The sequence below is a fragment of the Hyperolius riggenbachi genome, chromosome 1, assembly GCF_040937935.1.
Source record: "Hyperolius riggenbachi isolate aHypRig1 chromosome 1, aHypRig1.pri, whole genome shotgun sequence".
Lineage (NCBI taxonomy): Eukaryota > Metazoa > Chordata > Amphibia > Anura > Hyperoliidae > Hyperolius > Hyperolius riggenbachi.
In genome coordinates, this window is record NC_090646.1 from 505,528,170 (window position 1) to 505,547,331 (window position 19,162).

At 42.4% G+C, this 19,162-nt stretch overlaps 1 protein-coding gene and 1 long non-coding RNA gene across 20 annotated transcripts in view; one reads left to right on the plus strand and one right to left on the minus strand.

Annotated features, from left to right (window-relative positions):
* RIMBP2 (RIMS binding protein 2) overlaps positions 1–19,162 on the plus strand; it is a 591,563-nt gene that overhangs the window by 323,618 nt on the left and 248,783 nt on the right. The gene's annotated exons all lie outside the window — the stretch shown is intronic.
* LOC137524118 (uncharacterized) overlaps positions 10,695–19,162 on the minus strand; it is a 29,330-nt gene continuing 20,862 nt past the window's right edge. Inside the window, exon 3 of the long non-coding RNA XR_011022633.1 lies at positions 10,695–11,045. This is a non-coding gene — a long non-coding RNA (uncharacterized lncRNA). The remainder of the gene's footprint in view (positions 11,046–19,162) is intronic.

Here is a 19,162-nt window from a genome sequence, read left to right on the forward strand (position 1 = left end):
GTACATACTCGAATGAACAGTGGCTTCCTAAGACTTCAAGGTAGTAGAGCAGTCTTCCTTGGCTTAGTTTCACTCCATCTAAAGTGATGTATTGCAGTTTGAAGTGGGAGTGGTTTAATTACATAATTCATAATTTATAAGGGTAATTAAAAGTTAATGAGCTTACATAAAAAAAAAATCTGATATAATAAAAAATAGTGGAAAGGAAGGTAGAAAACCGCTCACTCCACACAGGGCAGTGCCAGACCAGGACAGCCAGTCCTAAGACACACTTGGAACGAAGAAAGTCCGCACGATGCTCCTAAAATCCAATATGTTTATTGATGGACGTATCCAAGAGAGTCAGCACATATCACTAGCTGACATGTTTCGGACCTACTGGTCCTTAATCATAGCTAAAGTACAGATGGCACAGGAAGCCTCCTATATACCCTCTCCGTGTGGAGTGGGTGGTCCCAGGGACCAGACCCAGGGACACACCCATAGCCCCACAAACAGGAAGGGATATGTACAATGTAAATATAAAATCCAAAACAGCCAGATACCATTAACCACCACTACCTATGCTAAACATTAAATCCCCCTACCCCTATGCTACCTGCAGTGTCTTCATTGTAAGCAGAAGTAATTTGTGAAACTGAAAACAATACATATGTATAACCCACCTAATAAAGGTGCCTGCATCCACCTACATATACATGCGCCATCAGGGTACGGTGTATATATGTATATATATATATATATATATATATATATATATATATATATATATATGGGTCAGTAAGTACCTACAAGAAAATATATTGTAAAAGAAAAAGAGTCAGCACATATCACTAGCTGACATGTTTCGGACCTACTGGTCCTTAATCATAGCTAGAGTACAGATGGCACAGGAAGCCTCCTATATACCCTCCCCGTGTGGAGTGGGTGGTCCCAGGGACCAGACCCAGGGACACACCCATAGCCCAACAGGAAGGGATATGTACAATGTAAATATAAAATCCAAAACAGCCAGATAGGCAACAACAATCCATCCATGGCTAAATGTTAGATCAAAAAACAGAAGGCCCCAAGTACAACATACAAAAATCCCAATCTACTAAAAGAGTAGCAATGGACAATTGTTATGAAAATAAAAATATATAGAAAAGATAAAATATACAAATAAAACTATCAAAAGAGCAGCATATATGTGAAGGAGCATGGGCACTATGTTAGAAGTGCCAAGTCCCAACGGAAATTCATACCTTTTGGGAGTCTTGTGCCCAACCTAAAGATCCACAGTGCCTCGCGGCTCATAAGCCGTTTGGTTGTGTCCCCACCTCTCCGTGCAGGCGAGACCCTCTCCAAACCGTGGAAGGAGAAAGAGGACATGTCACCAGGATGGTCCTGGCGAAAGTGTTTCGCCACGTTGGAAATGTTGGTGCTAAGCCAGGCCGGACCACAGTAATGCTCCCCTATTCTAGCACGTATCGGTCTCGTGGTGCATCCCACATACTGCAGGGCACAAGCCCCACACGTAATGAGATACACCACATTCGACGTTCCGCAATTAACAAACTGCTTGATGGGAAAACTGCGTCCGTTCGAGGTTGACATAGCAACCCGGGTCCGGGTATGGACCTTGCAATACTGACATGTTCTCACTCCACATCTGTATGAGCCCAACAGGTTCAGCCATGTGGACGACCTGGTTCGGGACTCATACAGACTAGGCGATAATGACCGTGCCAGGGTTGGAGCCCGCCTACTAGCAAAGCGTACCCCCTGTTGTAGAACACAGCGCAGATCCTCATCACCCTCCAAAACCGAGAGGTATTTCTTGAGGATGGACACAATCTTGTCAAACTCTACGCTATATGTTGTCACAAAAGTGGGTCTAGAGGCCCCAGCATTAGTGCCCGTATCTCCTGTGCTTTTAAGCAAAAGATCTCTACTCTTAGAGTTCGCCCTGACTAGCGCCCTGTTTATCATCCAGTCAGGGTACCCTCTCTCCTTTAATCTGGCCCCCACTGTTTCAAACTCCTCCTCGAGCCAAGACCTTCTTGAACAATTACGGCGGGCCCTGGTGAACTCCCCTACAGGGACCCCCCGTATGGTGTGTGCTTGGGATGGCAGCTAGTAGCCCGGAGGGTAGTATTCCCACTACACGGCTTTCTGTAAGTCCTTGAGTGTACCCTCCCTTCCTCAGAATCACCGACTAGAGTTACCGTACATCTAAATAATCAATGGAAACTACTCCCCAATTAGAGGTAAACTGTAAATTAAAGGTGTTAGAATTCAGTTTGTTCATAAACAAGGGGATGTCTTCAGAACTGCCCCTCTTTTGATAGTTTTATTTGTATATTTTATCTTTTCTATATATTTTTATTTTCATAACAATTGTCCATTGCTACTCTTTTAGTAGATTGGGATTTTTGTATGTTGTACTTGGGGCCTTCTGTTTTTTGATCTAACATTTAGCCATGGATGGATTGTTGTTGCCTATCTGGCTGTTTTGGATTTTATATTTACATTGTACATATCCCTTCCTGTTGGGCTATGGGTGTGTCCCTGGGTCTGGTCCCTGGGACCACCCACTCCACACGGGGAGGGTATATAGGAGGCTTCCTGTGCCATCTGTACTCTAGCTATGATTAAGGACCAGTAGGTCCGAAACATGTCAGCTAGTGATATGTGCTGACTCTTTTTCTTTTACAATATATTTTCTTGTAGGTACTTACTGACCCATATATATATATATATATATATATATATATATATATATATATATATACATATATACACCGTACCCTGATGGCGCATGTATATGTAGGTGGATGCAGGCACCTTTATTAGGTGGGTTATACATATGTATTGTTTTCAGTTTCACAAATTACTTCTGCTTACAATGAAGACACTGCAGGTAGCATAGGGGTAGGGGGATTTAATGTTTAGCATAGGTAGTGGTGGTTAATGGTAGGTGTAGGTAGAAGAGGTTAATGAAATGTTAGGCTTAGATTGGGGGGGGGGGGGGTGTTTGCTAGGCAGAGGTAGTGGGGTTAGTGTAAGGCGTTAGGAGGTTAGTGGGTAGGTGGTTAATATAAGGAAGCTGATAATAGAAGATCAGTAATAGTACCAATATTCAAATTATCAGCAGCACTGTGTTCTCCTATTACCCTATTTTTTGTCTTAAAGGATAACTGTTGTGAGAGGGATATGGAGGCTGCCATATTTATTTCCTTTTAAGCAATACCAGTTGCCTGGCTATCCTGCTGATGTGCTGCCTCTAATACTTTTATCCATAAACCCTGAACAAGCATGCAGCAGACCAAATGTTTCTGACATAATTGTCCGATCTGACAAGATTAGCTAGATGCTTGTTTCTGGTGCTATTCAGACACTACTGCAGCCAAATAGACCAGCAGGACTGCCCGGCAACTGGTATTATTTAAAAGGCAATACATATGGCAGCCTCCATATTCTTCTCGCTACAGTTGTCCTTTAATGCCACCTTAATTACCCTAAGACCGCCTCACGCCAATGGGAGTGACTACGGCGGCAGTCCCAGGACCAATTGGTGTCAAGTCTTGGAGCTGGCTACTGCAGGAGATTGTGCGCAGGCTGTGCACCCATCTCCTGCTTGGGAGGCAGAGCCCCGCCTTCAGTCTCCAAACGGCGATCGCTGCTCGGAAGACTGGCGAAACCGCAGTGTATACACATAGTACAGCGCTGCGATCTGCAGCAGCGATGTACTGGGGACAGCCGTGTGACACGGCTGTCCACCTGGCACACTAGAGAGCGATCGGCTCTCATAGGCAGAAGCCTATGACAGCCAATCGCCAAGATTGGCTGGCTGGGGGGAGGGAGAGGTTTGGGAAAATAAAAAAATCAATAAATAGTAAAAAAAAAAAAAATACAAAAATAAAAAGATACATATTTATTTTTTTTTTTAAAAATAAACACTAGGGGGGGGGGGGGGGGCATCAGACCCCACCAACAGAGTCTGTTGGTGGGGGGAAAAGGGGGGGGGATCACTAGTGTGCTGTGTTGTGCGTGCTTGGCCTTAAAGCTGCAGTGGCCCAATTAACAAAAAATGCCCTGGTCTTTAGGGGGGGTTTAGTACTGTGGTCCTCAAGAGGTTAAAATTCTTCAGTGATGATCATGCTGTAGAGGCAAAACTACTGGGGGAGCAGCCTCTGCAGTAGCGGGGGACCCAGTGCCATGAAGGCCCCTAATTCTTCCTCTTGCTCCCTTCCTCTTTCCCTTGTAAAAGTTAACCTCCGGACTAAAAATTTACTCAGCAGAACTGAAAAGGCTTGGTGTTTCTTTAACAGTTTCACAGCATCAGAACTTTGTTTTTCTTACCAAAGCATCATTTTTAGCTGCATTTTTACCTAAGCTCCACCCATCAAAGAAAACAGCCTGGGTTTTTTCCCCTGATGCTTTGCAGAGCATGATGGGATTTCCTATGTTGTTATTCACGTTGCCTAGCAACTGGGAGAGGTGCTCAGGACACAGGACAGTTGGAACTGTGTATTATGCTCCCTGTCACCTCCTTTCAACCAAAAAGATGGCTGCCATCATGAAATCAAACATTTGTCTGTTCTTTTAAAATAGGGTGGGTAAGAGATTATATTACCTATCTATTTTAATTAACATAACTAATGTAACTTAATGACAGTATGTTTGTTTAGGCTGAAGCTCCTCTTTAAGTACGGGGGAGAGTCGACGTGGCAGCACTGTTATGAACTGTCATAGTGGTCACACTTGTTATGATTCCTGGCAGCAGTAAGAGAATACCCCATCCAAATTTTTTGGAGGGTACCATGATTTGTAGCTCAGTAGCAAGAATTTACATAATCTTCAGCCATATAACTTCTTTTCAGAGTTCATTACCAGGGTGTTTCTCTGCAGATTTATGCATTTTCTGCATTTTGTAATCTGCACAAATATTCGTTTTTTATAGAAATGCATCTTAGCGCAAGTTCCTACACCCCTCCCACAAAGGAATACATTGATTGGGTCTATTAAGAATGGTCTTATGAAATCATTCTAGGTTATCAATCATGTTGTGATTAACAATGGAACAGCTTTGTTCCATGATCTGACACTACCCTGTCCTGGACATCCATTCTCACATTGACAAAAGGAAGTAATGAATTTTGCAGTAGTGTTAGTAGAGGTCTTTTACATTCCTTTCAGCTCGCTACACTAACTTCTGGTGCTTCCCCATTACTTACCTGGTTACTCTGCTTAGCTTCCCTAACATCATAAAGATTGCAAGTGTGCATGTAATCTGCAGCCTATAAAGCAGGTAATAAACTGAGAAATTGCGTCATGGGTTCATGTGTTTACTGATCTCTTTGAAGTGGCTTCATCCAGAACAGCCCTTAGGAGTTCATAAACTCCTTAGTGTGAGGGGTTTCTGCATTCCGTTTTCATAGTGGAAGCGAAACCCAGCTAGAAAGGCAGCAATGGGGTAGAGAGAGAGATGGAACAACACATTATTATTATTATTATTATTATTATTATTATTTGATTGCCACCTGGAGTCGGGAAGGAATTTTTCCCTTTAGGGGCTAATTGGACCATGCCTTGTAAGGGTTTTTTCGCCTTCCTCTGGATCAACAGGGATATGTGAGGGAGCAGGCTGGTGTTGTACTTTATACTGGTTGAACTCGATGGACGTATGTCTTTTTTCAACCAAAATAACTATGTAACTATGTAATTATTATTATTATTATTATTGTAGATTACACATTTATGTACAGGCTTTGGCTGATACATGGATTGAGCTGGCCATGGAAGCAGGTAAAACTCTGATTGATGTTCGTCAAATTTGAGACTGATCAAGCACAGTGGCAAGGGACCAGCATCTTTTCCTATTTTTATGTGATACCAAAGGCACTCTTGATGGTCTACTGCTGCTAAAGACCATCCCTTTGCAAAGTGTGTCTTGTTGTGTGTTGGGATATGCTTTGTGATGCATCTGCATTGAATTCAGCTGCCATTGTTGCCCTTCCGTTGCTGTGGACCATTCCGTGCTACTCTCCTTTCACCTCTCTTGTTCACCATTCTTTTCTACCAAAATAGTCCTTATCATTTAAAGTTTTTTTCTAAACTGCCATTTTCTGAACACTTCAGATACTATTGGGTGAGAAAATCCTAAAAGCGCTGTCGTTTCAGGGATTGTCTTACCCATTTTGACTTCTCTGATAACTTTGTCATCCAAAGCTTGAGCGCTCCTTCAATAAGTGACTATATGTTGTTATGTCACTCTACATCATGGTTGGACTGGTTTACTTTCAAATAAGGGGTGTTTCTAATTTTTTAGCCATTTGGTGTATATCCTGTGCTTGTTACATTTTAATGTTATTTTATTTATTTGTGAAAAGTATTGCAGGAGTCTATTTAGATAATGTGTACGGCATGGCATCCTATGGATGGTGGATCAATATTCTAGAAGGCAGGACACATGTAGCTATTGTATTTCCTGTTTTATTTGTTCAGCGCCCATTGACAGCATTTTATTTTTCAGCTTTAGACTTCTGTGGGTATAAACGATGTGTATTAAACCAATCAAACCAATCCTGGGGACAATTTCAGCTGTGAAAGTCCCATCTCTGGTGGAATTTCACTTTAAGGTATAATATTATTTTCTCCCATGAGACTGGATGTCAGTTGACGATGCACATTTATAAACCGAGAGTCATTACGTCTGTAGGAAAAGGCTAGATATAATAGTCATATCAGTCTTCGGCTGCCAGTACCGCAAAACATGGCACACAAGCAAGAACATAAAGATTGATTTGGAGATGTGAACAGTATTTCAAACTGATGCATCCCGATTCCCCAAGCATCTATTATATGGCTTCATTTGTTTTTTTCCAGCAAAAAAACATCACCAAAACCTGCAAATAGTTAAGTTTGAGAACACTATGCGATGAGAAAAGCTCACTTATTTTATCTAAATCTTCATTAATACTATTCTATTTAAGTCAATTGGAAAAAGAAAGTAAGAAGGTGCCAGACTAGAAGGACAGGAAAAAAATATTTTTCTCCTAACTTTTTTCTCCTAACTATTTTCTCCTAGGTGATACTATCACATTAAATAGAGATGTTCAGTACTTTTTCACCAAGTTTTTGGTACTGTTCCAATTGCAGAGTGCAAAAGTTATTTTATACAGAAGATGAAAAATGATCTCCTAGGAGCAAATCTAGTGGAAAAAAATTAATTGTATTGGTCCCTCAATATACTAACATATAGATCCAGTTCATTTCCAGTGAAGCAGAAAATTTGGCTATTGCCATAATTTAATTGTGGCTATACCGGCGCCAAGTGTGTAATTTGGGGCACCAGTGATAGGCGAAGTCCAAATTTACAGTAGGAAGGGATGGGTAGTGTTAGGTGCAGGGTTTACAGTAGGCGCTACATTTAGGAGTATCTAGGGGTAGAACTGGTGTAGGAGCAGGTAAAAGCCTAAAGGTAGTCACACACCATACAATTTTTTACATATCTTTTCAATTCAAGAATTGCAATACATTTTTCTGACTGATTATAACACTTCATTAATCTGACCAATATAGCACACACATATGTTCAAATTCTCCCCAATTATGAAAAAAAATGAAAACTAAAAAAAAAATGTTTCGGTCTGTACATCAAGTAATTGGCAATCCACAACACACCATACAATTTTGATAAAAATCAGAATAACACTCCCGATCTTCTTATATCAAATAAAAATGGGAAATTCAATCAGGTTTCTTGAATGAATGAAAAAAAAAAGTTTTTCGAATTTTTTGGGACAACCGATCGTAATTATCGAATTGGTATAAAATTGGATCTTTTAATTGTACGGTGTGTGGCCAACTTTGGTAAAATATTGGTAGGATTGCCGAATGCATATATTCTACTTGCGGTTTCACCCAGTGCCCAAATTACCCAACCCCTTACTTGGAGGTATGCATTGTCTACTACATTAGATCTATCCTAAACTGATATTTTTCCTTTACCCTTACTGTTATACCTAACCTAACCAAAGTTTATTATAAACCCCACGCACGCGCACACGCACACACACGTACACACACACACGTACACACACACACACGCGTACACACACACACACACACACGCGTACACACACACACACGCGTACACACACACACACACACACGCGTACACACACACACACGTACACACACACACACACACACACACACACACACACACACACACACACACCTCATCTGAACGCCTAACCACCAAAACATTTGATGCTTCCCTATCAGCACTTGAACAACTGGCAGTCTTCTGGTTGTTTAAATTTGGAAACCACATAAAATGGCTTTGAATATTCCAGTATATTTTACACCTATCCTTTGTGTGGCAAATAATTTAAACAGAAATACTGTACAATTAAATACAGTAAGAATACTTACTGCTGATCATTTAGTAGTTCTGACTAGTCAGCACTATTAATTCCTCAGCATGCTGACTGGCCAGGAGAATCTCCCCTAGGCAGAGAATTTTCAGGCCCACAAGAGAATACTTTTTGGAATTCTTTTTGTAACGATCATGTTTTTTGTAAGAAGTGTCTATTTTCTATAAAATGCTAATCTCTAACCTACAATGAATTTTCAGTACAAATTATCACTCCCTGTATGTACTACAGGAGTTAGATTTAGCCACATGGTCTCAATCAAGGAATTGGCAGTAAATTTTAGTGATGCGCTGTCTGACCCTGTAATCAGAGACAACCAGCTGCAATACTTCTGCATAGATTAGTGTCACATTTATAATAACATTTGCTACTTTTTTATGTAATTGTTTTCTTTGGAGATTTAGGGATAAGGTCTGTTTGTGTCAATTTTAACACTATTACAAGTATTACACTATTACAACTATTACAATCTCTCCCTGGTCGACATTTATCTTAATTTACACCATGGTCAGTGCAACAGAAAGAACACACAGGAAAACAGTTGCTAAAGACGGTAAGGGCCTGTTTCCACTGCATGCAGATTGGATGCAGAAAGGATGCAGAAAAACTGACTCCAATGAAAGCCTATGGACCTGTTTCCACTAACCACAGTTTTTCGGATGCAGATTTTCCCATAGGCATTTATTGGAGTCAGTTTTTCTGCATTCATTCTTCATCCAATCTGCGTGCAGTGGAAACAGGCCCTTAAGACAAAAATATTACCAACAGTATAAATACTATCCAATAGACTGTCAGGGGAAGAGACAATAATGCAAAAATGAGGGATGCAGAGGGATAAAAGTCCTATTGACATAGAAAATAACATTTATTAAATAACTTAAAATAAGGCTATGCGAAAGGAACTATAGTCTTCTGGATGTGTTGAGTACAACATTTCTCCAAACAAAGATAAGCTAATGTAGCGGGATACCCAAATGGCTGCTCCATATACCCACTACACATTGGACTGCCTGAGGAACTAGTCTCCTAGCAGTAAACAGTACTAATCCCTTACCTGTATAGTAAAGTGCAGGTGTTCACATAAAACAGGGTAACACACTAGCCTCACCCAACATGTTTTGCCCACAAGAGCTTTGTCAGGGGCACACTAACAGAACAGTGAGTCACAAATCATCCCACCACTCACAGCATACAGATATACGCTACTTCTGCTAATCAGGAAGTAGAGTCAGCGGCAGGGTCAGACTGGGCCACAGTAGTACAGTTTTTTCCCTCGGTGGGCCCCCCCTACAGGTCTCTGGTGCCCCCCCTCCTTGTCTGACAGAGCTCAAATTGCTGCCTACAGCACAAAAATTCTCTTCTCAGTGCTGTAATCACTCATGCTGAGAGCAGTGGCTTAGCTAAGGAGCTGTGGGCCTCGATGCAAATTTTACAATGCCCCCCCCCCCCCCCCAAGCACTCTATACAGTACATAACAATTGATACGACGCACCAAAACCTGCCAATGGCAACTACAGTGTCAGAGGTGCAAGAAGGGGATGGGAAATAGCTTGTTAATTATTACCACTGTTCAAAGTATCTATAGAAGTGATTATTATGAGCAAAGGACCCTTTGGCCCAAGGGCCCCGATGCGGTCGCAACCTCTGCAAAGTAGGACATTACTTTATATTGAAGGAGGGGACTCTATGCAAAGTTTTGCTGGGCAGCAGTGTCTCTGAATTACTATGCTGCTAAGATCATGTACATTTGGCCCTGTCCATAATACATCATGACCACGCCCACCTTCCGGTGCATGGTCATGCCCTTTTTTCACTGTAATCATGGGATGTGTGGGCCCCAGGTTAAAATTTCTTTGGTGGGCCCCCAGTGTCCCATTCCGACTCTGGTCAGCGGCGTTGGAGACATAGAAGACGTTACGCAGAGCTCCGTCGCCTGGAGCTAGGAAGAGGTGAGTCTCCCTGCTCGCTGCTGCTGCGCTAAATTCTGGAGGAGGGAGAACTGAAGGGGGAGCCAAAGGTAAGGGAGTGAGGAGTCAGGCCCTTCTCCCCACCACTGTGAGTGCCCCCTGCCCTCCCCCCCCCTCACAACCCTGGGGCACCTGTAACTGGCTACCTATACTGGGAGCACCTATAACTGGCTACCCATACAAAGTTCCCGAGGGGGCCTAGTGACTTCTAGTTATGCCCCTGACTCCATTATATGTAAAAACTGTTGCAAAAGTTTAATAAAGTTTATTATCCAAACAGAAATGTTTAGTACTGGTTATTCTTTTTTTAATTTCTTTTTTCAAATAAACTCAGGACAGAAAAGTACTTGGATTGCATTGCTTTGCACTTCATGTCTTTTCCAAAGGCATCTTTCATGCAGTGCATTGCTCAGCGTACATTTATGCTTCCTCTGAGAGAACATAGTATAAATCACTTTATACTCTGCAGTGCTCATACTTTGCTTTTTACTGCAGAGATTACTGTGATCTAAAGCAGGCAGGCCAGACTCATTCTGGGTACAAATGGTTCTGAAGTGGATTCGTGATGGCTTTTCTTAATCTGCTGTGAATGTTTTCTTCTTCCACTTCTTCTGTGTCCACTTGCTTTCTACAAAATATTTGACATTTTCTGCAGGTACACAAACATGTAACAAGTAAGGTTTCCCACTAGACTGAAAGTTGCAGCACTATGGTAGCATGAATGCATGTACAGTGTGTATACGATGGATGGATGGATGGATGGATGAAGGATGTAAGCAGATGCACATGCACACACATACTTGGGGGGTCGCATTGCTAGGGGGCCCTCCAAGTTACTTTTTCTTCAGGGCCCCATTGTAGCTAGAACTGGACGTGCAGTACTTAAAGTGAACCCAGGATAAAAGTGATTTGGAGGCTGCCATATTTGTTTCCCAGTTGCCTGGCAGCCCTGTTGATCTATTTGGCTGCAGTGGTGTCTGAATCACACCAGAGACAATCATGCTGCTAATCTTGTCAGATCTGACAATAATGTCAGAAACCATTAGCACCTGATCTAGTGCATGCTTGTTCAGGGTCTATGGCTAAAAGTGCTAGAGGGAGAGAATCAGCAGGACATCCAGACAACTGGTATTGCTTAAATGGAAATAAATATGGCAGCCTCCATTTAACTCTCACCTCGGGTTCACTTTAAACAATTCCTATGACTAACCACACTGCATGTGACCATTCCTCTCCATGTAATGCAGCCACCCTTTCTGCTAAGCATATTCACAGTGATCTGGCCCCTTCCTCATTGAGCACTGTTTTTTATGTACATGCACAATAGGATCAGTGTCACCCTGTCTCCCCCATTCTACACCATTAACTGGGATACAGTTGTATTTTCTGTTGTAAATAACCCGTTGATTTGCTCATATTTGTGAAATGTTAATTAATTTATATTACCTGCTTACATCTTTTTGATAAAATTAGCTCCATTTTATGGAAACTGTTCATAGTCAGCACATACTACAATTCTATTTTTGGGCTCCGGTCATAAATTACTTGCGGCTGGCAGGAGCGGGGGAGCTATAATAACCGGGTGTTATATTGATATTGGTTGTGACAGTGCCTCGGCTGGAATGAGGGCTGTTTGTACACTCGCGCTTTAACCATTTTAGATACGCTGACAGGATCATTTGAAAGGCAGTATGATGTCTCCACCCTGATCCTATTTCCATTACACTCTGCTAAAATCCACTCCAGTTATCTAGGCTAGATTTTGTTGTCATGCATTATGCAAAGTTATGTCACATATTATCCATAACCGTTCTAATGGAGGGTAAAATGAACTTAAGGACAGAAGAATTGTATACAAATGGCAACATGAAGTTTGGCGTATAGACTTTTTGCATTGGCGTTTGTGATCTCAAAGTCAGATCACAATGTTAAAAATAACTCTTGTGAAAGAGTCCCAATAGCTTAATTGTTCATAAAATAATTGTGACAAGGTTGGCTAACATCTGAGTGAACAGCATACATCCGGAGCTGGTACATGGAGGGGACAGCTATATATTTTTTTTCTTCTGTGGCTAGAGCTTTCATCTTCCTCTTGGTTATATGTGCAGTACATGTCACATGGATCCCTCTTTCTGCATACATTGTTTACACGTTAGTTGTCAACAGTCTCCCACAATGGTCCTCTGAGGTAGACACAGACTTTGAGATGTTTTCTTTGTATTATGAGGCATGGGGGATCCATCATTCACCCTGTCATCTGTCTTGGGCAATGAATGTGGGGGGCGGTGATTGCTCACTCAACCTGCCTCCTGTCCTGGGAAATGGGGGGGGGGGGGTTCGATCACTTACCATACCTTCTGTCTTGGGCAATGTAGGTCCCTTACTCGACCTGCCTCCTGTCTTAGGCAATGGGGGGGGGGGGGGTTGTCCCTAACTCACTCTTCTCTCCAGGGGAACCTTCTCTCAACCTGTCTTGGGCAATGGATGGGGGGTCCCTCACTCACCCTGTCCCCTGTCTTTTGCAATGGACGGGAGATCCCTCATTCACCCTGCCTCCTGTCTTGAGCAATGGACGGGAGATCCCTCATTCACCCTGCCTCCTGTCTTGAGCAATGGACGGGAGATCACTCATTCACCCTGCCTCCTGTCTTGAGCAATGGATGGGAGATCACTCATTCACTCTGCCTCCTGTCTTGAGCAATGGACGGGAGATCCCTCATTCACCCTGCCTCCTGTCTTGAGCAATGGACGGGAGATCCCTCATTCACCCTGCCTCCTGTCTTGAGCAATGGATGGGAGATCACTCATTCACTCTGCCTCCTGTCTTGAGCAATGGATGGGAGATCCCTCATTCACCCTGCCTCCTGTCTTGAGCAATGGATGGGGTCCCTCACTCACTCTGCTTTCTTTCTTGGGCAATGGACGGGAGATCCCTCATTCACCCTGCCTCCTGTCTTGAGCAATGGAGGGGGGGGTCCCTCACTCACTCTGCTTTCTTTCTTGGGCAATGGAGGGGGGGGGGTCCCTCACTCACTCACTTTGGCTTCTGTCTTGAGCAGTGGATGGGGGGGGGGTCTCTCACTCACTCTACCCTCCGTCTTGGGCAATGGAAGGGGTCCTGTTGGGTACATAGGATGAGATCAGGGGGTACTTGAACTTATAATAATCAGTCCGGTGTAGTACATTTTAAGATTCAAAAAATTGTATAAAAAAATGAAAATCAATACTGGGCATTATTCAGTGTAAATTTGCTGCTCCAACCTACTTCAGACAATATTTGAAAATGATTTACACAGGATTATGGAGTACACCTAACAAATACATATGTGTCAAGTGGAACTTAGGATGTTGTTACCCACAATAGGGTGTGATTAGCCAGTGCAGTCATTAGAAAGTGGTACATGCTGGGAAACACTGGATCATTCAACCAAAAGTAGTGGAAATGAGGCTTAGGCTAGTTTACATGACCAAGCAATTGGGATTTTTTTTTTCAAGATTAAACAGATAACTTGTGTGCTCTGGAGGGAGTAAAGGATTTGGAATTAATTTAAAATCCTAGAATTGGAATACCATCACCACATGCTGGCACGTTATGGCGGCTGCATCTTTGCAGAAGTTTACATTTGGCAGCTATAAAATGTCACTTTTTCATTAAAGCATGTCTGTTAATTTGGATCCGGGACAAGTTATTAGTAATCCAGATTTTGTAAAGGTTGGTAACACTTTGCTGATTTATGAGAAACTGGGTTGGAGTTTCCCAGAGCAAGAACCAGATTTTGAGGTCAGCCAAGCAAATTATCAACCAGAGTAAAACAAATAAGATGCTGTCTGGGAGTGTTGAAGTGCTAAAGGACTGGGAGTGTTGCATCTAAAAGCAGTCTGGAAACTACTACGTAAATACAAATTACATTTTTACCTGGAGTCGCACTAAATTCAAGGCAAAGGGACGATGAAAAACATCTTTTAAAATGTCAAGCAGGTAAAAAGTACATTGGAGGTGCCCTGTTAAAAATGGCACTTCCATAGACAGTAATGTTAAAAGCCACAATCAGTGGCTATAAATGGTAATCTGGGTACCGGAGGTGCCTGATAAAATTGCTGGCACCAACTGCTATGAAAATTGCATCTATATACCATCTACAGTGGCTTGCAAAAGTATTCGGCCCCCTTTAAGTTTTCCACATTTTGTCATATTACTGCCACAAACATGAATCATTTTTTTTGGAATTCCACGTGAAAGACCATTACAAAGTGGTGCACACGTGAGAAGTGGAACGAAAATCATACATGATTCCAAACATTTTTTACAAATCAATAACTGCAAAGTGGGGTGTGCATAATTATTCAGCCCCTTTTGGAATCATGTATGATTTTCGTTCCACTTCTCACGTGTACATCACTGTCTTTCACGTGGAATTCCAATAAAATTGATTCATGTTTGTGGCAGTAATATGACAAAATGTGGAAAACTTAAAGGGGGCCGAATACTTTTGCAAGCCACTGTATATCCACAATCACGGCTTTTTGCAGGAAAACTATAGGAGTCCTTAATGTCAGGCATTTGGGTGAGGTTAAGGTTAAGCACCACCAGGGGGGGTTTCAGGTTAGGCACCACTGGGGGGGGGGGGGTCGTCTTGGGATTAGGCATCGGTAGAGGGAGGGTTCTGTGTGACAGTAGGGTTAGGTCATAGCGAATATTGGTAAAGATTACCAATATTTCAGGATTAAGTAGTAGAATATCAGTAATTCTTACTAATATTCTGCTACCAGCTATCTCCGGCGCCCCTTTTACCCCCCCCCCCCCCTAAAATGTGTGTAGACTCCTGACATTAAAGGGAACCTAAACTGAGAAGGATATGGATTTTTCCTTTTAAAAAGAATACCAGTTGCCTGACTCTCCTGCTGATCCTGTGTCTCTAATACTTTTAGTCACAGCCCCTCAACAAGCATCCAGATCAGGTGCTCTGTCTGACTGAAGTCAGACTGGATTAGCTGCATGCTTGTTTCAGGTGTGTGATTCAGCCACTATTGCAGCTAAAGATATCAGCAGGACAGCCAGCCAACTGGAATTGTTTAAAAGGAAATATCCATATCCCTCTCAGTTTAGGTTCCCTTTAATAAATGACCCCCTAGTGATTGTATAAACACCTAAAATGAACTGTATGGAACTGGTGACTAGCTATCCTATACTTGTGCTGTTACACTTAATTTTTATGAAATTTGGTCCTTTCACAATATCCAGTCAGCAGTTTCCTATTAATCATCATATGGCAGTAGAGAGCGCTAGCCATTAAAGATAATTGGCTGCCTGTTCCATCACTGAAAATGTGCCAGAAAGTGACTTTATCTGACTCACTCTGGAGCTGTCATTTTCCATCACTATTTTCTTTTATGGAATGTGTCTGTTCATGCCTCACGTACCATTATACATTTTTTGGGTTATTGCAAATTTGAAGCAGACCTACCTAGCAAGGGCGATGTATTATATTTGTGTTGTGACCTTTTCTCGTGACCAAAGTACCACCCAGGGGCTTGATATAGGCTTGCCAGTGAATGCTTTTAGTTACGCCCCAGGACTGGACAACATTGTTTCATATATGACTGGTTTCCAATGAATGAATTAGAATATTGAAAGCAGGGGCTGACATGTCTTTGTTGGAAAATATGGCAAAGCACCATCACAACCTTCCTGGTGAGCACATAATCCCTTAACAAACGAGGTGAGATGCGTAGGACAATAACAAGAGCATTCCTATTTGAGCCATGAGGAAATCCATTAGCTTGCTAAAGCTGTCCACTATTGTAAACCATTTTGCTCCGCTCAAACATTGATGTGTTTGGAGGGAAGAAAATTTTGAAGGATTATCCTTGAACAAAATGTTTCACAGCCTGACAGTAATTGCATTTCTTGTTTCAATTTTTTTCCTTCCGTCTCTTTCCGAGCAATTGATCTCAACAAGAGGAAATTAAGTGTGGATGTCTGTTTAAGTTATTAACTTTTCATTGCCAGTAATAAATACACAAATTACAAGCAAATGCATCCATAGCTTGAAGAAGGACTTTGATAGGTTAGAATGGTAGTCAGGTGCACACAGAACCATTCCAGTTCCAGCAGTCTTGCACATTTAACCACTTGCTGACCGCGCACTCATACCGCGCGTCGGCAAAGTGGCAGCTGCAGGACCAGCGACGCAGTTCTGCGTCGCCGGCTGCAGGCTAATTAATCAGGAAACAGCCGCTCGCGCGAGCGGCTGTTTCCTGTCATTTCACGGCGGGGGGCTCCATGATTAGCCTGCGGGCCACCGATCGCGGCTCGCAGGCTAAATGTAAACACAAGCGGAAATAATCCGCTTTGTTTACATTTTTACAACGCTGCTACAGTAGCAGCGTTGTAGTAGATCAGCGATCCCCGGCCAATCAGCGGCCGGGGATCGCTGTCACATGACAGGCAGGAGCCTGTTAGAGGCTGCACAGGACAGATCCGTTCCTGTGCAGCCTCCGATCTCTCGGGGAAGGGAGGGAGGAGAGGGAGAGGGGGAATCCTGCGGTGGAGAGGGCTTTGAGGTGCCCTCCCCCCGCCACCCACAGCATGCAGGAGCGATCAGACCCCCCCAGCATATCATCCCCCTAGTGGGGAAAAAAGTGGGGCGGTCTGGTCGCTCTGCCTGTCATTTGATCTGTGCTGGGGGCTGTAGAGCCCACCCAGCACAGATCTGAAACAGCAGCGCTGGTCCTTAAGGGGGGGTAAAGGCTAGGTCCTCAAATGGTTAAATGTGCATACAATTGTGCGTATGCAGCTTGGCTCTAAATACAGAGAGTGGGAGGTGACACTGCATTTTAATGCAGGAGGGACAGCCATACTACCGTATCCCAGGATAAAAAAACCATGTATATAAGTAGATACTTGTTTTACTTACTTAACATATGTATTGTACTGTCCATGTTTTGATTTCAGTGAATTCAGTGAGTAAATAAAGATTTTTCAGTTGGGATTTTTTTTATTTGAAATCCCTCTGACTGAAGCCAATCCTGATGTAATGTCCTTCTTACTTTCATATTATCCTATAAATGGCACGCTCATATCTAGCTTGCTTTGTAAAAACGTGAGCACAGCATAGATTGTATTTCAGCAGCTCACTAAACTGCCCTCAGGCAATCAGTGAGGAGCAATAATGTGGAAGGGGTGATGACAGCTTCCTTCTCGTTGGCAATGTACCAAATAGAGCCAGACTGACTGAGATAAGATTTATTACAGCAGAAAAAAATCTTATTATATTGGAGTGCGTGTAATTCAGGGTAAGGTTGCAGGCTGCATAATAAATACAGAGCAGTGGGTAAATGGAATTTGATTTTATGGCTGACAATTCCACTTTAAAGGGTAAGAAACTCAAAATTGCTGGAAGGGTGAATAGTTTTACTTCACTTATAAGCTAATTGATAACATTGTTATAGCTTAAAAGAGGACAAAGTGAAATGACCGGCTCTGGTGACTGCTGGTGTTTATTCATGTTGACATGCATAACATCACTCATGTCAGGATAGCATAAAGCATACTGAAGTCCTACCAGACAATTTCAATAAAAAGCATTTCTTCTCCCATACATTATGGAGGGAGGTGGTGCAGTGGGTGCTGGCCACAGAATGAGGGCCTGACAGCCGTTTCGCAGTTAGCGTGCTTTCTGTGAGGCCAATCCTTAGAGGATAGTCAGAGATAGTTTGCAGGAATACAATTATTAGATTGTTTTGAGTGTACTATTTGCAGATCAAACAAAACATAGAAGGTTCTATGTCTGTCCCTGGATACAGGGTACCTTCTCCACTGTGCTTGATCTGCAAACAGTAAGGCAAAAAAAAAATCAATCACAATATAATTGTGGACCAACAACATCAATCTTATCAACTGGCTTCCAAGTGAAGTAGAACTTTGAGTTGGTAACCTTTCCAGTGACCTTAGATCTGTCATGTGTTTTCCTATAAGTGTCTATGCTGTGTTTAATCTTTTAGAGCAGAAATGACATTTTGAATAGAGAATATTAATTGACCGCATGAGCTATAGGAATTGCATAGTTGGTGTATGGTATGCCCAGACTTGAGTGCAGTGACCACTAGAAAGGAATTGAAGTTGGACAAGCATGTGTTGGTATTTTTAGGATGAGTTAAGGCCCCATATACACGGTCAACCAAACAGCCTGATTGTCATCTGATTTTGGTCTTTTGGATGACAATTAGGTGTGTCTACGCATGGCAAACGACTAGATGAGTGACTGATAACAGGTGGTTTGCCCGATCCATCAGGCGGATCACCTCACACGACTGTGGGCTGATATTGTGCAGTTGGCCACGTGTGTACAATGTCGTTTGAATGAGGTACTTGTTTTGAATGCAGCCATGTTTCATGTTTCGCTTGTGCGTGACTTATGTGAATGAGTTGGTTGTTAAGTTGGTTGGTGTTTGAGAAATACAAGCCGTGTAGACGTTTGTCGTGGGTCGGTCATGTCGTGGTGTTGGCTGTGCACATTGTTGGATGTATGTACTAGCTTTGCATGGACATGATCCTCTTAACATTTGGGATTGTACATTCAAGTGAAGACGGTCTGATCCCATCTCCCATCACAGTGAAAGTGGAGATATCGCCTAAGATATTATTCTCTTTGCATTTAGTCACAGGTGTTTTATATCTTTGTCTTTTGATTTGTTTTCTTTTCTGCATGAATGGTTCTTTATTACTTTCTTTCTTGTTGTGATTGTCATTTACTAAATGCAAAT